The sequence below is a fragment of the Meles meles genome, chromosome 1, assembly GCF_922984935.1.
Source record: "Meles meles chromosome 1, mMelMel3.1 paternal haplotype, whole genome shotgun sequence".
In the NCBI taxonomy this organism is placed as follows: Eukaryota; Metazoa; Chordata; class Mammalia; order Carnivora; family Mustelidae; genus Meles; species Meles meles.
Window position 1 is genome coordinate 190,307,546 of NC_060066.1, and position 15,570 is coordinate 190,323,115.

A 15,570-nucleotide genomic window follows, 5' to 3' on the forward strand; every position below is an offset into this window, starting at 1 on the left:
GTTGGGTGAATGTTGAATCGTAACTACTTCAAAGGTCTGTTCCTGGAGAGGAGGACAGTTGGTCTCCCAAGGCTCCCAAGCCCTCAATTCACCATCCCAAAGCTTTCAAGACCAGAAAAGGTGGAGGAAGAAAGACGGCTTTAAGGATACACTCCTCTCCACCCCAACTTTCAGCGCCTGAGGCAATGTTCCCTCACATCCACCCTGGAAAATCGGAATCCAGGACCAGCCCTTTCCCCTCCATTTTCAGCACCTCCCCCTGCGGCTTCCCCAGTGAGGCCCCCCCCCCCCCCCCATTACAGCATCGCTTTGGGCGCCAACACGGATTCCAGCCAGGAACTGCTGCAGTCAGCTTTCCTCCGCCTCTCCTGGCTCCTGCAGCCTGTGTCCTGGCTCTGCAGCCTCGGGCTGTGCTTCGGACAGTCCCCTTTCCCTTCCCCACCCACCCCGCCCCCGCCATGGCACAACCCCTGGCTCAGGGCCTAGAGGTGGGCGGGCACAGTGGGTACGGGTGGGGGCCCCAGCAAAGTCGGCAGGTATAGCGGGGTTCTCCCTCCACACTGGGGATGCCTGGGCTCTGCGGACTGTGGGTGGGGGACTCCTGTCTGTGGCTCTGAGGCCAGACACAGCGACCCACTCTGGCGGGGGCTGGGGCAGAGAAAGGGGGCTCCTTGAACCCAGGCCAGGAGCCGAAGTCGGGTAGCTGACCGGGAAAACCCGAAGAGTCTCCTAAGGGGATGTGTATGGGGCGCTGTGTGTGACATTCAGGGTGTGACTGTGCCTCGGTGGGCGCGAGCCCGTGCCTGTGAGGCTGTGCGACTGTCTCCCCAACCGCCCGCCGCTGGGCTTGGGTCCCTGTGCCCAGGTCCGGCTGTGCGTGGTCGTGACACCGTGCGCCTGTTCCTGGGTCCGGCGGACGCGGACCTGGTGGTCCCCGGGGAGCGGAGCTGGTTGGCACCCCGGAGCTGGGCCTCCCCAGCGCTATCGCTCAGCCGGGCGGGCGCTCCACGGAGACCCCGGCGGCCGTCGGCCGGCTGTGACCTCGGCCCTACTGGGTCCGGTGCGGGGGCAGGGAGCTCGGTCCCCCTCCCTCTCCCGGGCTCCGGGCTCGGCAGCCCTGCGCGGGGGCGGGGGCGGGGGCGGAGCGCGCGGGCGGGATCCCCCCGCCTCCCCTTCCTGGTCCCCGGGAAATCCAGCCTCCGTGGCTTGGCCGCCTCCCGCTCCCGCGCCCGCTGCCGCTCGGCGCTCGCTCGGGGCTCCGCAGCCGGCGCGGCCCCTCCGCTGGGGGCTCCGCAGTGCCCGGCCCCGTCCCTGGCCGCCCGCCCGCCGCCGCAGCGCCCCCGGCCCGGGCCGCCGGCACCATGTAACCCGGCCGGAGCCCGAGCCGGGCCAGGTAAGCCGCGGGGAGGGGTGGGGACGGGGCCGCGCTCTCGGCGCCCTCTGCAGCGCCCCCCAGCCTCGGCCTGGATGCGGCCCCGGCGCCGCCCACGCCCCGGGCTCCCGCGGCCTCGGCTCGGGGCCCTGGGAGAAGGGGGGGGGGGGTGCTGGGCCTCCTCCGCCGTCCCCGCCCCCGCCCCGGCCTGGCGGCCGCGGGCCTGACCCGGAGCACCGGCGGGGGGACCACGCGGAGCACGGACCGGCTCTCCGGGGTAGAGCCGCGGGGGCCGGCCAGCCCCGGCCCAGTTTTGGCCGGGGCTGGAGGCTCGGTTTGGGGAAGGAGTAGCCAGCCGGTTTGTGGGGGGGAAGTGATGGTGCTGGGGAGATCCGGAGAGAAGTTTCCTTTGCAGGTGTGTGAGTGTGAGTGCGTGTCACTGTGCCTGTGATGAGTGTGTGAGTGTGTCACCGTGTGGGTCTCTGGGTGATTGTGTATGCCAGTGAGTGTATGCAGTGTGTGCGTGTGTCATTGTGGGTGAGTGTGTGCGTGTCAGGGGGTGTATGCAGTGTGAGTATGGATTGTGTTACTGTGAATGTATCTGTAGACATGTGTGTGAATTAGTGTGTGTTGTCACCGTGCATGCCTGTGTATGTCTCTGTGAGTGTGTGTGTGTGTGAATAGGATGTGTGTGGGTCAGTGTGACTGTGAGTGGGTCCAGGTATCTGTGGCCTCTGTGTGTGTTGGCTGTGTGAGAATGTATCTGAACCGGGTTCACTCTGAATCACTGACACCTGGGCTTTGTCCCTCCTTCCCCCCAGGGGATTCCTGGTGGTGGTCCCGAGGCAAGGGACAGGGAAATCAGACTTGCTGAAGTCAGGTCATCCCTTCTCCCCGGGGACTCCTCACCCCCAACTCAGGCAAGAGCTGCACTGATCTCCCCACCTTGATCCTCACCCTCACCTACCTCAGGGGGTACCCTCTGTGATGCTATTCCTGTGTCCTTCCTGCCTGCTGGGGCCCCTGGTGGTAGTAGGGCCAGGGGTGAGCTGGAGTGTGTGTGCTGCTTCTTGGGGCCTAGGAACTTGTGTCATCCCAGTAATGTTCACCAAGGGCCCTTTAGTGCCAGGAACTGAGGAGGCCAGGTGGAAGCTTCTGTCCTGTTGTTAGTCATCAGAGCAGGTGGCTGTCTCCCAGACTTCCAAGTCCTAAATTTCCAAGTTCTGGGTCATTTGTTCAGTCCCTGGGCTCCAGGTGGGTCTGGGCTAAAGCTCTTTGAAGTAATAATAGTAAGAAGACAATGCCCTTGTATCAGTCCACGGTTTTTGAAAAATACTCCTCTCTCACCTCCTTCTTATCGCCCCAGTAGCCTCGGAAGCAAGCAGGACAGGTTAAGGCATATGAAATTGCCAGTATTCAACTGTTTTTATTTTTTACCTACCAAAACAGCAATTTCATGTAGTTCAACTTAATATAATGCCAATTTACAGATGAGGATGTTGAGGCTTGAGAGGTGAATTGCATTTCTCATGATTTCACCCTGGTTCATCAGTAAGACAGAAAGACTCCAACCCAGGTCTTCAGGTGATTCAGAGTTGGGCTGAGCCAAGGTTAAAGAGTGGTACTCCCTGGTGAGTTCTCTCCGACCCTGGGGGCACTGATCTCCACCTCCACCCAGCTTTTCCTGAGTGCTGGGGCTACTTCTGCACCCAGCTGCCAAGGCCTAAAAGGGAGAGAGGGGGAGAAGAGAGGAGGGAGGGAAGGGAGAGAGGCTTCGTGAGCTGGCAGTGAATCAGGGTCTAAAAAGGGAGCTGGGAGGGCTAGGGTGGCAGGTGTTTCTAAAAGGAACATGAACATAGGATGAACAGCGTCAGATAAAAACCCTGCAACCCCACCCCCACTGCCCCACTGATCTAGCAGGCAGTGCCCACTGCATTTTATGCCAGAGGGCTCACGTCCAAGGAGTGAGCTTGTATATAGGAGAGGAATCTTAGAATTGACTTGGCCTAATCCTTTAATTATAAAGTGAGGACACTGAAGCCTAGAGAAGGGAGGGGACTTGCCCAAGGTCACACAGCACACTTGTGTGCTCCTGGCTAGTCTTAGCCCAGGAACTTTCCAACCCTCCGTGTTACTTTCCATTCCTGGAACTCCCACCCCATGCCCCCGCCCCCATCCATGCCCAGCAGAGCTGAGAAGAGGGGATTTGAGGAGAAGAATCAAAGACTCAATAAGCCTAAGGCTATAGATCCTTTAACCTGGGACCCTTTTTAAAGAGAGAGCTAGATGTTATTGGGGATGGGGATTCATAACCATACCCACCACTGACTAAGCCGTGGGTTTGTCTTGATTCCTGCCGGTGAGGGGCTGGAGCTGCTAAAGGCCAGACTCCCAGGCTTTCTTCTGGGCAGTGCCTGCTTTCAGCTGCTGCCTGGCATCTCACATCATCTCTCTCCAGCTTTTGTTGGGGCTTGAGCTGGCTGAGCTCCATATTCCTTCATCCCACCCAGTTTCTGATGCATTTTGCCTCTAGCTGGACTGACAATTCCTTATTTCATGGGTTCCCATTGGGTAGAGAAACTTCTGGGGCTTTTCTGGGTTTGGAAAGGTCTGTAATTGCCTTTAAACCCTTTCTAATTAAACTTCCAGGAGTCTAGGGTAAATGATGAGATAATTGTCCCCATTTTACAGATGGGAACACTGAAATTCAGAGAGGGGTCTTCTATTTGGTTTTTTTCTCTTAATCCACTAAGATCAGTAGAAGAGGTTCTTGGAGTGAGGGGACGAAGGAGGCAAGTGACAACAGAACCTTTTGTCTAGAGGGGCTTCTGTAGACCCTTTCTAGTGTATTATACATCTCCACAGTCAGGAAACCTTTCCAGAGTCTGATTTTATTCCCACTTGGTGGATTCAACGTGTTATCTCAGTGGGAGTTGGAAGAACAGCTGTGTACCCTCACTATACAAGCATTATGTCTTGATTCCTTCTATACCCACCTGCCCCCCCACCCCAGTCTGAAGACTGCTGGCTCAGCGGGCCTCCTGCTGTCTGGGGAGTCTGGGTTTGAGCTGGGGTGAGGCAGTGGCACCATCGTTATGGTAACGAGCTGCCAGCTCATTGTTGCTAATAACTTGTCAAGTCCTTGGGCTCAGATGCAGCATGCCCTCCCACCAGCCCTTCTCCCCATGTCACAGAAAGAAAAAGTGAGGCTGTGAGGGAGGGGCTGACAAATAAGGGTGTTGGCAGGGGGAAGTGGAAGGCCTTGTCCTTGGGTTACAGCTTGAGAGCTGGGGGTAAGTCCCTTGGGGGCTGATTTGCACATTTGATTACATAAGTTTGTGTATGATTGCAGGGGCTGTTACGGTGAATACATCCAGAGCGTACTTGTATAGACCTGTACATGTTAGCTGACATGTTCATGTGCTTTTACACAGCAACCCACATGTAAACATGCTTCCAAGCACCAGAACATGCTTGTGCATGAATACAGCCTCTACCATCTGCACATAAGGCACCCAAGCAATCTGGGTTTGTGGGGGTGTCCAGGTATGTGGGTGGGGATCTGATCTTTTTCTGAGGCAGCTTCAAAGTGTCTTGTTAACAAAGGGACAGAATGGTACCAGGGTTCCTTCTTCCTTCCAGTCAAGAGCTCAGAATGGGAGTGGGCTGGGAATGATGTGAGGGGCTCAAGCTCCTAGCTCCTGAAGGCCCCTGCCTCTATGTCCTTTGAGCTCAGGTAGTCCCTGCTCCCCCTCCCACCCCCCACTCTCTGTTCTTTCTCATCCTCTCCTCTTTCTATGTGTAAATATTAAAGAGCTGAGCCTGCAGGGCTGATGTAGACATGGGGAGAGAATGAAATTAAAAAGGATTCCCTTGCCCCCATCCCGACACCCCCACCCTCCAGTCCCCCGCTCCTGCCTCCTCCCCTTTCCCTTCTCCCCTCCCCTCAATCAGTGCTTCCACATGTCTCTCCTCCCCCCAGTCCAGATGGGAGCTGGCTCCTTCAGAAAGGGGGCTCAGATCAGGGTGTGGGGAGCTACCTCTCTCTGCCTCCCCCCACCACATCTGCCTACAGGGCTGGGAGCCCCCACGTGAGTATTTCTCTTATCTTTGGGGTGCTGGTTAAGAAGGAAAAGTGGTTTTTAGGACCAGCTGTGAGTGGCGTTGAGAGGCTCTGGGCTTAAAGGAGGTGGGTGGGGTCCTCTCTCTAGGCTCCCTCAGGGAAGCCTCGTGTCTGGGTTTCTTTTCTCTCTTTGGACACAGGGAAGGGAAAAACACCAGGTGCTCCGGTAGATGGGCGTGAACGTGGGACGGGCAGGGGAGAGGGGCTTCTGTTCTGAAGAGCACTGGTGTGTGGTCAGGTAAATCTTTCTGGCATCCTGGGTCTTGGCAGTGCCGCCAGGGCAGTCGCGCCGGGAGAGGCGCCGGGAGCTGTCCCGAGTGCTGAACGGGACACTGCAGGGATTTGCTCCTTCGGAACTGTCTTGGGTCTTGAATGGAGCTGCGTTGGGACCCGATGATGGAAGTGCTGAGGGCTCACTAGAAAAAATTCTCCCAGATGACCCATTTTCCAAGGACGGAGTCCCTGGATGGAAAGATAGATTTTGGGATCCTCCTTCTGGCTTTAGGCCTCACAGTTAGTTATTAGTGGTATTTGAAAACAAACAAACAAAAAACCCAAACAAAACTCTTTTCCTGTTTTAGTTCCCCCTTCCCCTTTCCCAAATCACCTTTCTGTTAGTGTGGGGTAGGAATGTGGTTGTAAGCTCTCTTCTCCTGGATAGTTTTTAGTGCAACAAGCTTAGGAGTACGGCCACCAGCTTTTCTCCTACTGGGCCCCACAAGTTCAGGCTCAAGGCAGTTCTGGATTAGGAGAGTTTAGGTCTTGCTATTTAGGCCTGGGGTAGGTAGGGCTCAGGAGTTCAGGACAATTTGATTGACTTTGGGGCACCCCTCTGCCCTCTGCCCAGCATACTTTGGAGTTGAGGACAAGGGACAGTGAAATATTCTGCAAGCCTGTCTCATTCTCTGCCCACCCAAGCCACAGCTCAGAGCAGCATTTGGGAGACTTTTGTTGGGGAGGAAGATTTCTAAGCAAAGGATTCAAAGAGTGGGTGGGGTTGTTCAATGCCATGGAGCAGAGAAGGAGGAGGCTACTGGAGACAGGGCAATGGGAAAAGAGGAAGATCTGGGGAAGAAAAAAAACCTTTCAAATTAGGGGATAGGGTCTAGGTTTCAATCTTCAGCTTCCTTGGAAATCTTTTCCCCACTAACCTAGCATCATCTTAATTTTCTGGATTCTCATGCTTTGTCTTTGTAACTCTGAAGGGAATAGAGCAAGGAGTTATTTCTCCCCGTCCCTTCCCTTGTCATCTCAGGGGGATGAGAGCCAAATGTCAGGATATGCAGATGAGACTGTGGGGAACAACAGGCAGGAAGGGTTGATGGCAGCTTCACCTCCCATCCCAAGAGCACAATCAAATATTCAAATGGGTTCCTTCTTGAGGGGAGAGCAGAGAGGGTTTCCAGATGATGCTGGGCAAAAATTGGGTGTGGCAGGGAGTTCAAGGAAAGGGGGAAGTATCTGGGGACCCCAAACCAAGCCACTTCATTCTTTCCCAGATGTTTCCTTCTAGTTAATAAGGAGCCCATCACCCATCATGTTTTTCATGTAACTCATGAAGACGATTCTTCTCTCCTCTAGCTGCTTGGGAGGAGCTGAGTTTTCCTATGCTGTGGGTGCTGGGAGGTGGTGGGTGTGGGTGTGGGTGCCTGTTTGGGGAGGGGAGGTGTTTGTGCTCCACTCAGCTCCCTTGGTTACATAACAGCTTTGATAAGACTTTACTTTGGAGCTGCTACTGCCTGAAGCAGTCACCCCTCCACCCCCACATGGAATACTGGATGTCCACCCCCCTCTCCCTGGCCCCTTGGAGAGTCCTGCTCTTCATGATCCAATGTTCCAGCAGCCACTTTCCTGCTGGGAGTTGTCTTCAGTTCCCCTCTCTGCTCCCTGCCCAGCTTCTGTCTTTTAAATCTTGCTTCTTTTGTTATCTTGAGCCAAGGTCATCACCTTTACATTTTTAAGCCTGGCCTCTCTTTGACAGGGTCTTTGGGCTGGGATAGAAGGGGTACACTGGACCTCATGAATTTGTCCTCTAGGGAAGAAGAGAGGCATCCCAGGAGGTTTTAGGGCCCAGAGATAATTTTCTGACTGTTCCCTCCTGTGCCCCGGTAACTGTTTTGGAGCCTGGGAGCAGTGGACTATACCCAGAGGTACTGGGAGGAAAAACTCTGGTCTTGATATTTTCTTTTGATTTCTCCTTTTTGGATTAAAGACTTGCAAATGTGTGTGGGGGGTGTGGGTGGAGGTTGCCTCTTGGGTGGAGAAAAAGTGCACTTATTCCAAGGTGCACCTGCTTCGTTGCTGCAGATGCCCCAGGTTGTCTGAGGAAATATTGGTTACTACAGGCGTGGGACAAGGGGATAACAGCCCATTTTTAGAATGACTTTTTTTTTTCCTGAGAGTGGGTGGGAATGGGGTGTGTCCAGGAGTGGGGCATATCCTATTGATAGTAGGAACAACTTTCCAAATGGAGAAGTGGGAGCCTGGCAAGAAAGAGAGAAAGTGCAAACTTGCGATGCCGTTTGGAGAGAATATGGACTCCTGGCTTTGTGCGCAGGATAGAAACCAGGGGAGGGGCTGGATAACTCTGCTATTCTGGTGCAGATGCATGTGTATTGCTGCCTGTGAGTGGGTCTGTGACTGTGTATATGTACACACATATGCATGAGTAAGCTGTGTGAATGAGTTCAGACACACTTATGATTTTGTGTAGAAGGATGGTCACATGTATACATATAACTTTATGTGTGTGTCCATGTATTTATGGGACTTTGGAGGCAATGACTTAAACCTGTGTGTGTGTGTGTGTGTGTGTGTTGGTGTGCTCACCCAACAATGCATATATGTGAGTGTAAGTTTGCATGTGATCATGTCTGTGGGGACACATATGTGCACCCATGAATTAATAGCATCTCCATAAGCTAGGTCACATGAATTAATGTGGCAGAGAGAAAGAATGAGAGAGAGAGTGAGCAATTTGGGCTGAATATTGGAGCTGTCCAAAAGCTGTTTTCCCACACACTTGAATTTGATCCACTCTGATGCCTGTGGCTCTTCTCCAGAAAGCAGCCTCCTGAGGTGTCTCAAATTCTCATGTCACAGGGACCCAGCGGTTCCTCACTGCCATCCATGTGATGGGAATTTGCAGAGGAGAAACCCATACAGGCCTTGGGGACAGTGCAGTGAGGGAACCCAACCCAAGGCTGATCAGATGCCATGGTACTGAGGAGTGTATGTGGGGAGAGGGTCTGGGAACTTAAACATTAACATGATGACAAACATTTTAAGAATCAAGCAGAACAAGGGGGAGCTTCTTGGGTGAAGGGAGCAGGGATATTAGAGAGGCCTAAATGTGCGTATGAGTTTCACACCTGGCAGGGCATGTGGTGATACATGTGGACATGTATGCTATTTGTCCAGGCTTTAATATGTTTATCCTGACACGAATGTACTTTCTAACACATACACGCATGGATGAATCCATAGGAAAGTATATACCAACACAGGGCTTGTCTACAGGTCATGGAGGCTAAAAACATATACATATGAAGGGAGTGTGCCAAAATACGTCGCTATACGCTAACACTGGCCTGATGGCAACTGGTGAGAGCACACCTGTGGACCTCATTCACCCACTCACATGTTAACAACAGCCTGCAAATTGTCCCCACCTGTGCCTCACCCATGCCTCCATTCATTCAGCCAGTGTTTATTTTATGCCTGTGATCTGCTACATTGTGTGCTGGCCACTGGGGTTGGTCCTCGACCTCAGGTAATTTATAATCTAGAGAAGGTAAAAGACCTACAACCAAGTAAGGAGAGTGTTAAGGAAAGTAGAAGGACATAAGTGTTCACTCGGGGGTGGCGGGGACCTATAGAGGGGTTGGTCAGTTCTGGAGCGGGGAAGGGAGGGGTTTGGTAAAGGATCCACAGGAAAGGAGCCCTTTGAGCCACAGCTTGAATTTGGAACAGGAGTCCCCCGGGTGGACAACTGCAGGAAAAGGTGTTTCAGTGACAGGAAATGGCCCAACTGGTCTCCCTACTCCCACCGTTGCCGGCCCCTCCTCCACAGATTCTCCCCTGCAAAAGCAGCCTGAGTACGATGAAGTCATGCCTTTCTAATGGCTTTTCATCTCAGAGGGAAATCCAGAATGTTTAGTGGGGCGTGAGGGACAGAAGTGCTGTGTGTGAAGTAGCCTCCGGTGACCTCCCTGATCTCAGGTGCAGCCCCTACAAGGGCTTCCTTTTGGTTCCAGAAAGATGGTAAGCACAGTCCCCCCTCAAGGCCATTGTACTCATTTTTCCCTCAGCTTGAAATGTTCTTCCCCCAGGTAGCCATGTGATTTGCTCTCTCACTTTATTCGTCTTTGCTCAAAAGTCACTTTTTTTTTTTTTTTGGAGAGGCCTCACCCACGGTCTTAGATATCCCCTTGTCTTTCTGTCCCCTCACCCCACTCCATTACTAAATATATTTGAGTCGAGCCCAAGGCTGATCAGATGCTGTGGTGCTCAGGGATGTATGTAGGGAATATACGTCCTCTACAGTCTAATACATGTTCTGTACTAGAAAATGAACTTCTTCAGAATGGGGCTTTGTCTGTCATGTTCACTGCTCTACTCCTGTGTCCAGAGGAGCGCGTGGCTACACTCGTACTCAATACGTATTTGTTGAATCAACACTTGTTAGGTAGATGAGGCTAGCAGCCCACGAGGAGAACAGGTGGGGCTGGACTAAGATGCGGGGCAGGAAGACTAGCGAGGAACCCTCTGACATAGCTTTGGTGAGAACTCAGGAAGAGGGCCGCTTTGAAGGCAAACACTGGAGGTGGAGGAAAGGAGATGGAACGTGGGCACTCTCACGCACACGTATGCACATGTATACACATGTATGATTTTAGCCAGATCTGTTGTCTTAGCTGGAGAAGGCTAAGGAAGGAAGTAAAAATGTCTTTATGTGCATGTGTTGTGTGTATGTCGGGAACACCCCAGGGCAAGCTGGACACCCTCCAGCTAACCTTGGCTGACTACTCTCCCTTCCTTTTGGATCTTGGCACCACCACTACACCTACGCCCACCCCTGCCAGCCAGGCAGCAGAGGGCTGCTGTGTAGGGGTCCCTCTGGCTCCATTTGGTCAGGGATACAAGGCTCCTGCTTTAGGGAACAACGTCCTGAAGAGTGGAAGGGGTCTTGGGAAGACTTAGGGACACGGGACAGAGGCATGCGGACCCCCAGAGGAGTGCTCAGAGCCCTTGAACTCAAGCGTGGTCCAGACTTTCTGAGGCCCCATGTGGAGGGAAGAAGGGCAGCCTGTTCAGACAGCATTTTCCCTCCTCTCTTCCTCTCCCTGCTCCATTCTGGGCCCTTACTCCTGGTGGGGTGGGTGCCTTGGCCAAGTATGGGCTCAGGAATGAGTGGCCCCCCCAGGCTATGATGTGAATTCAGGTGTGTGGGGGCACCCGCGGGAGAAGGGAGACGATTTCCAGAGCACAGCCCGGGGGTTTGCGGGTAGGGGAGGAATCTCTCTTAGAGTTTCAACTTTGGCCGTTATCCTCTCTCCCAAGAGACATGGGGACTAGCGCTCGTGTAAGCACAGTGAGGGACTGAGGTTAGACCTCAGGCGGGCCAGTAGGCGGCTAGCGGGAAGGGATAGAGACTTGAGGCGCGGGGAAAGCTGGGAGGAGGGCCGGCGGAGAAAGGGAAGAAGTGGGAGTGGTGGGTCAGCCCTGCCCCGTGCGGCTCCCCGACCTGGGGTGGGGGCGGTGGAGGCCTTTAATCCTCTTTGAGGGTTCCTCCCCCAGACCTCCAGGCTTGTGCCGGCGTTGCCTCATTGCCCCAGAGGCCAGGGCTAGAGCTCCTCGCAGGTTTTAGGTGTCTGGGGGCCTTCTGCCGGTCTCCTCTCCATCTGGACCAGGGGCGGGGGCGCTGCCGCCGCTCCCCTCCCACCTGGGCTCGGAGCTTGGGGGTTGGGCCGGAGCTGCCGCCAGAGCCGCCCACCTGCCCGCGGTGTCATGGCAACGACTCTGCCCACGTGGACGAAGAGGAAAGGGAGAAGAGAGGAGAGGAGGTATCACGACAGACATAAGGATGGGAGGAGGCTCCGCGGGGTCCTGCGTGCTGGGGCCCCCACCCTGCCAGTGGTCGGGTCCTAGCTGCTTTCACCCCAGGGTCCCCAGGGCAGGGTGGGGCTTGAGCTCCAGCCCTGGCCTCAGAATGCGCATGTCCTTGGGAGTCCTGAGTAATGCTGATGACCTTGGCCTCCTGTGCTGGGGGCCTCCCCGGGCAGCGTCCTGCGGGAGATGGGGCTCTCTCTGGCATGTGCTGATCTCTCCTCGCCCCACCCTGCAAGTCGGGGATGGTGCCTGGGGCTGAGGGGATGAGAGCCCGACCTACTTCTTCATTTTCTCACTATTTTTCAAAAGGAAAATGACCCACTTTTCAGCCAATGGGACTGGGGCCTGCTCCCAGGCTGATTCCCTGAGCCCCCCTGCCCGGGCCTCTGCCCCATCCTCAGCCTATTAGCCACGTGCTGGACCCACTTCTGAGGGAAGCAGGTGCACCTGTGTGGAGGGGTCCTTCCCTGCCATCGGCACCAGGGTGGGGAGGGGCCTGCTCTGAGTGAGGCAGGGGTGTGCCAGGGCCTTACCGATCCTATGTCAGCTCCACTTTGGGTGGCCCCCATTGGCAGCCACAGTCCTGGGCAGTTTGAGAGTCCTGCCTGCCATCTCCATGCACTCCCAGGATGCATCTCCGGAGGGGCAGGAAGGCTCGGGAGGGCTAGAGGAGGGCCCCTCTGTATTAGTGGATGACAGTATGCTCTTTTCGCAAGCGTGGACAGGGAAGGCCTGTGGCCCTTGAGAACCATGTCTGTCTGTCTCTCTGCCTGCCGGCTAGAGCTCCTCCAGGAGAACACTCCTAGGGGGTTCTGTCTATGCTTTTCTTCCTAAGCTCCTCCCCTTTCTAGGATATTGGTCTGGGCCTCAGAGCCCCTTCCCTCCCTCAGCTATATTGGCCTGGGCTGGCTTGGGGGGTGATTAGGGATTTAATTATTTAGTTTCTCCAGCTCAATAGATTAATTCCATCCATCACAGGCAGGCTGAATCTTCTCCCCCTTTCATGGCTGCCTGGCCAACCCCAGAGGGAGGGAGCATCATTGCTCACCTGGGCCTAGTACTGGATCTGGGAATGATGGATAACGTTCTTGTTGGGGGAGGCTTTGGTGTATGATGTTGAGCAGATGTGGGTGCCTACATGATGCGAAATGGACATGTATATTTGTTGTATGGGGATAAACACATGAATGAACAGGTATGCAAGGTTCGTATCTGGGCAGCTTCTGTGCGTACAAGCATCAACATCCATTGGATGAAAGTGCAGAAGTGTGTGAACCCGTGTGGGAACGTGTTCGTGTGTATCTTTGCATGTTACGTGGTGATGATTATACATATGACAAATGCCACGTGAGTTGTGTTGGATGATCTGCATGGCTTTGTAATCTGACATATGTTCAACTGTGAATAAGCAGCACATGCCGGTGTGCGAGGGAGGGATGGCAGGGATGGAGGTTTTCTGAGGCTGAGTGACGAGTCGGCACACCGAGGGTCCACTGGGGGGCCTCATCAAACCACGCTGGTCAGAGAGCCATGCTACTTTCGACCTGCCGGGGCTTGGTCTCTCCGTAGGTGAGAATGTTGGGTCTGGTTTCAGACCAGATTCCCATCCCTCTTCCACTACCTTGGTGACCTTGGGCAATTTTCTTTGCATTTCTAAGCCTCAATGCCTCATCTGTAAAATGGAAGTAAAAATGGTAGCTCCTACAAAGGAGAGTTTGTGAGGGCGACACCAAGTCCAACAAGAGTGCTTGACCCCATGCCTTTTTAGCTGTAGGCACTCAAAGAGCTGTACCTCGGACTCCAGAGCTGAAAGGCTCCAGGGGCTGTCTGTCTGAGATGTGGTCAGCGCTTGAGTCCATGCCTTTTTAGCTGTAGGCACTCAAAGAGCTGTACCTCGGACTCCAGAGCTGAAAGGCTCCAGGGGTTGTCTGTCTGAGATGTGGTCAGTGCTTGAGTCCATTCTATAGCATCCACCAAGGCAGCCTTCCCTCCAGCCTCTGCTTGCATGCCTCACTAGACAGGACACGCCCAGTTCGTCTGGAAGCCCACCACCCTGGAGCAGCTCTGCCTGCTGGGGAGTTCTGGTTCAGCCGTACACAGTCATTTCCCCCCGCCTTCTTCTGTTTCTCCTCTACTCCTGTGCCCCAGCTGAGGGTTACTCCTTCTTGATGGCGCAATCACAGATCCTGAACTTATTGAGCACCTACTGTATGCCAAGTCTTGTCCATGCCGAGACAGATCAGATGGATTTGGTTTTCAAGGAGCTCACAATCGGCAAACAGTGTTTTTCAGGTTAAAGTAGGTGTTGAAGTATGGGCCTTAAGAGGAGGTAGTAACTGCTGTGTCCTGGGATTGATGGTGGCGGGGGGGGGGGGGGGCGGCGGTGTTCACTCATAGGTAAGTTTTCTTGGAAGAACACCTCACAGGGCAAATTGAGGAGGACAGGCCATCCATACAGAAGGCTCTCCTCTCTCCATGCTGTCTCCCCCACTGTGGTCCTGGCCCCTGCTAAGCCCAGAAATCCAGAGAGGAGAGCAGAGGCTAAGATAACCTGGAGGCTGGGATAGGATCAGGCAGAGCTGAGAGAAGTGGGAGGTGTTACCCTATGAACCTGGCATCCTGCCCACCAACCAGCATTCATGGGGCCCTGTGGGGCCTAGCCCTCTGTGTGACTCCCCTGTAGGAGAGGCCCAGAGGAGGAGCCAGGCCCTGACGCAGGCAGCCCTTGTCTAAGCTCACACAGATTGCCTATGGGATGATGTGTTAACCCCAGAGGCAGACCTAAACTCTGGACTCCATCAGACAGCTGGGCCAGAGTGTAGGAAAGGCCTGCCTGAGAAGCTGCTGCCCAGGGGATCCTTGCCATGGCCTTGGGATCCTATCTGTTCTTTGATGGCTCTGGCAGGAGGAATTCTGGAGGCCAGAGCAGCAGTGGCAGCCCAAATTTCATCAAACACATACAAATCACAGAAGGCTCTAGGGTGCCAAAGTCAGGAGAAGCCAACATATGGAAACCTATGTGTCCATTGCCTTGGATAGATCAGCTTATTTTCTTATTGCCACAACCTTAGGAGGTACATGTCTCTGTACAGATGAGCCAACTGAGACTCAGATAAACAAGTTTTTCAGGGTCACGCAGGTAGGCTGCAGTACAATAGTTGGAGACAGAGGACTGTCTTTCCAATACCCAGCAATAGGGTCACTGGGCTTTCCCTTCCGGATCCCAGTCGGAGGAGACACCACCATCCCTGGCTGCAGGAATTGGTGGGGCCTGCAAATCGAGGGCCTCTACTTGTCTCAGGTGCCACTACCTTGGGCCACCAGGGCTGCTGTGTTATCTTCAGCATGCTCAAGGTGCTCCTTCAAAAGGAGCTCAGGCATGGGTGAAACATGAAACAAATGAGTGTTCAGAGCATCCATTTTTGATCCAAACCCAAGTCAGGCATGGCTATAGCCTCTGACCAAGGCCATTTGAGAAATCCTCATAGAGACCCTGCTTCCAGACCTAACACATTTTAGCGATCCTCCCCCCTCCATTGTTAATAGCACTGATGGACATTTTACCTGCACTATCTCAATCCTTGTGATGTCTTGATGAGAAAGGAACCCTTCTCGGTCCCATGTAGAACTTGAAGAACCTGAACTTGAGAGAGATGAAGCGTCTTTCCTTAAGCCCCATGTCTAGTAATTTGGGGACCCAGGACAGGAACCCAAATAGTTAAACTCAAGACCCACAGTCTCTCCCACTCCCTGCCCCTGACCAGGGTCTTATAGGAGTCTGGTCCTGGGAGTCCTGTTTTGCAGCTGTGGGCAGGGATGACTTCCCCAAGAAGGCTTCTCGAGACCTTCAGGAGGGAGAACATGGACATGACAAGGAAGAAGAGCTGGAGAATTGGTTCATTTGGCAGAAAGGGAAGACCAGGCCAAAAGCAGTTGGCCATGGCTGCAATTAGGGAGCATGAGG

The 15,570-nt window shown here is 54.1% G+C and overlaps 1 protein-coding gene across 2 annotated transcripts in view; it reads left to right on the forward strand.

Moving 5' to 3' along the window:
* The first annotated feature begins 1,319 nt into the window (after window positions 1-1,319).
* Window positions 1,320-15,570, forward strand: part of DLGAP3 (DLG associated protein 3) — a 61,922-nt gene continuing 47,671 nt past the window's right edge. The window contains exon 1 of one of the 2 annotated variants that reach the window (XM_046017026.1): window positions 1,320-1,393. The gene's annotated coding sequence lies outside the window, so the exon portion shown is untranslated. Of the gene's footprint in view, window positions 1,394-5,355; window positions 5,464-15,570 lie in introns of those variants that run through there. The other variant, XM_046017019.1, reaches the window with a different exon arrangement.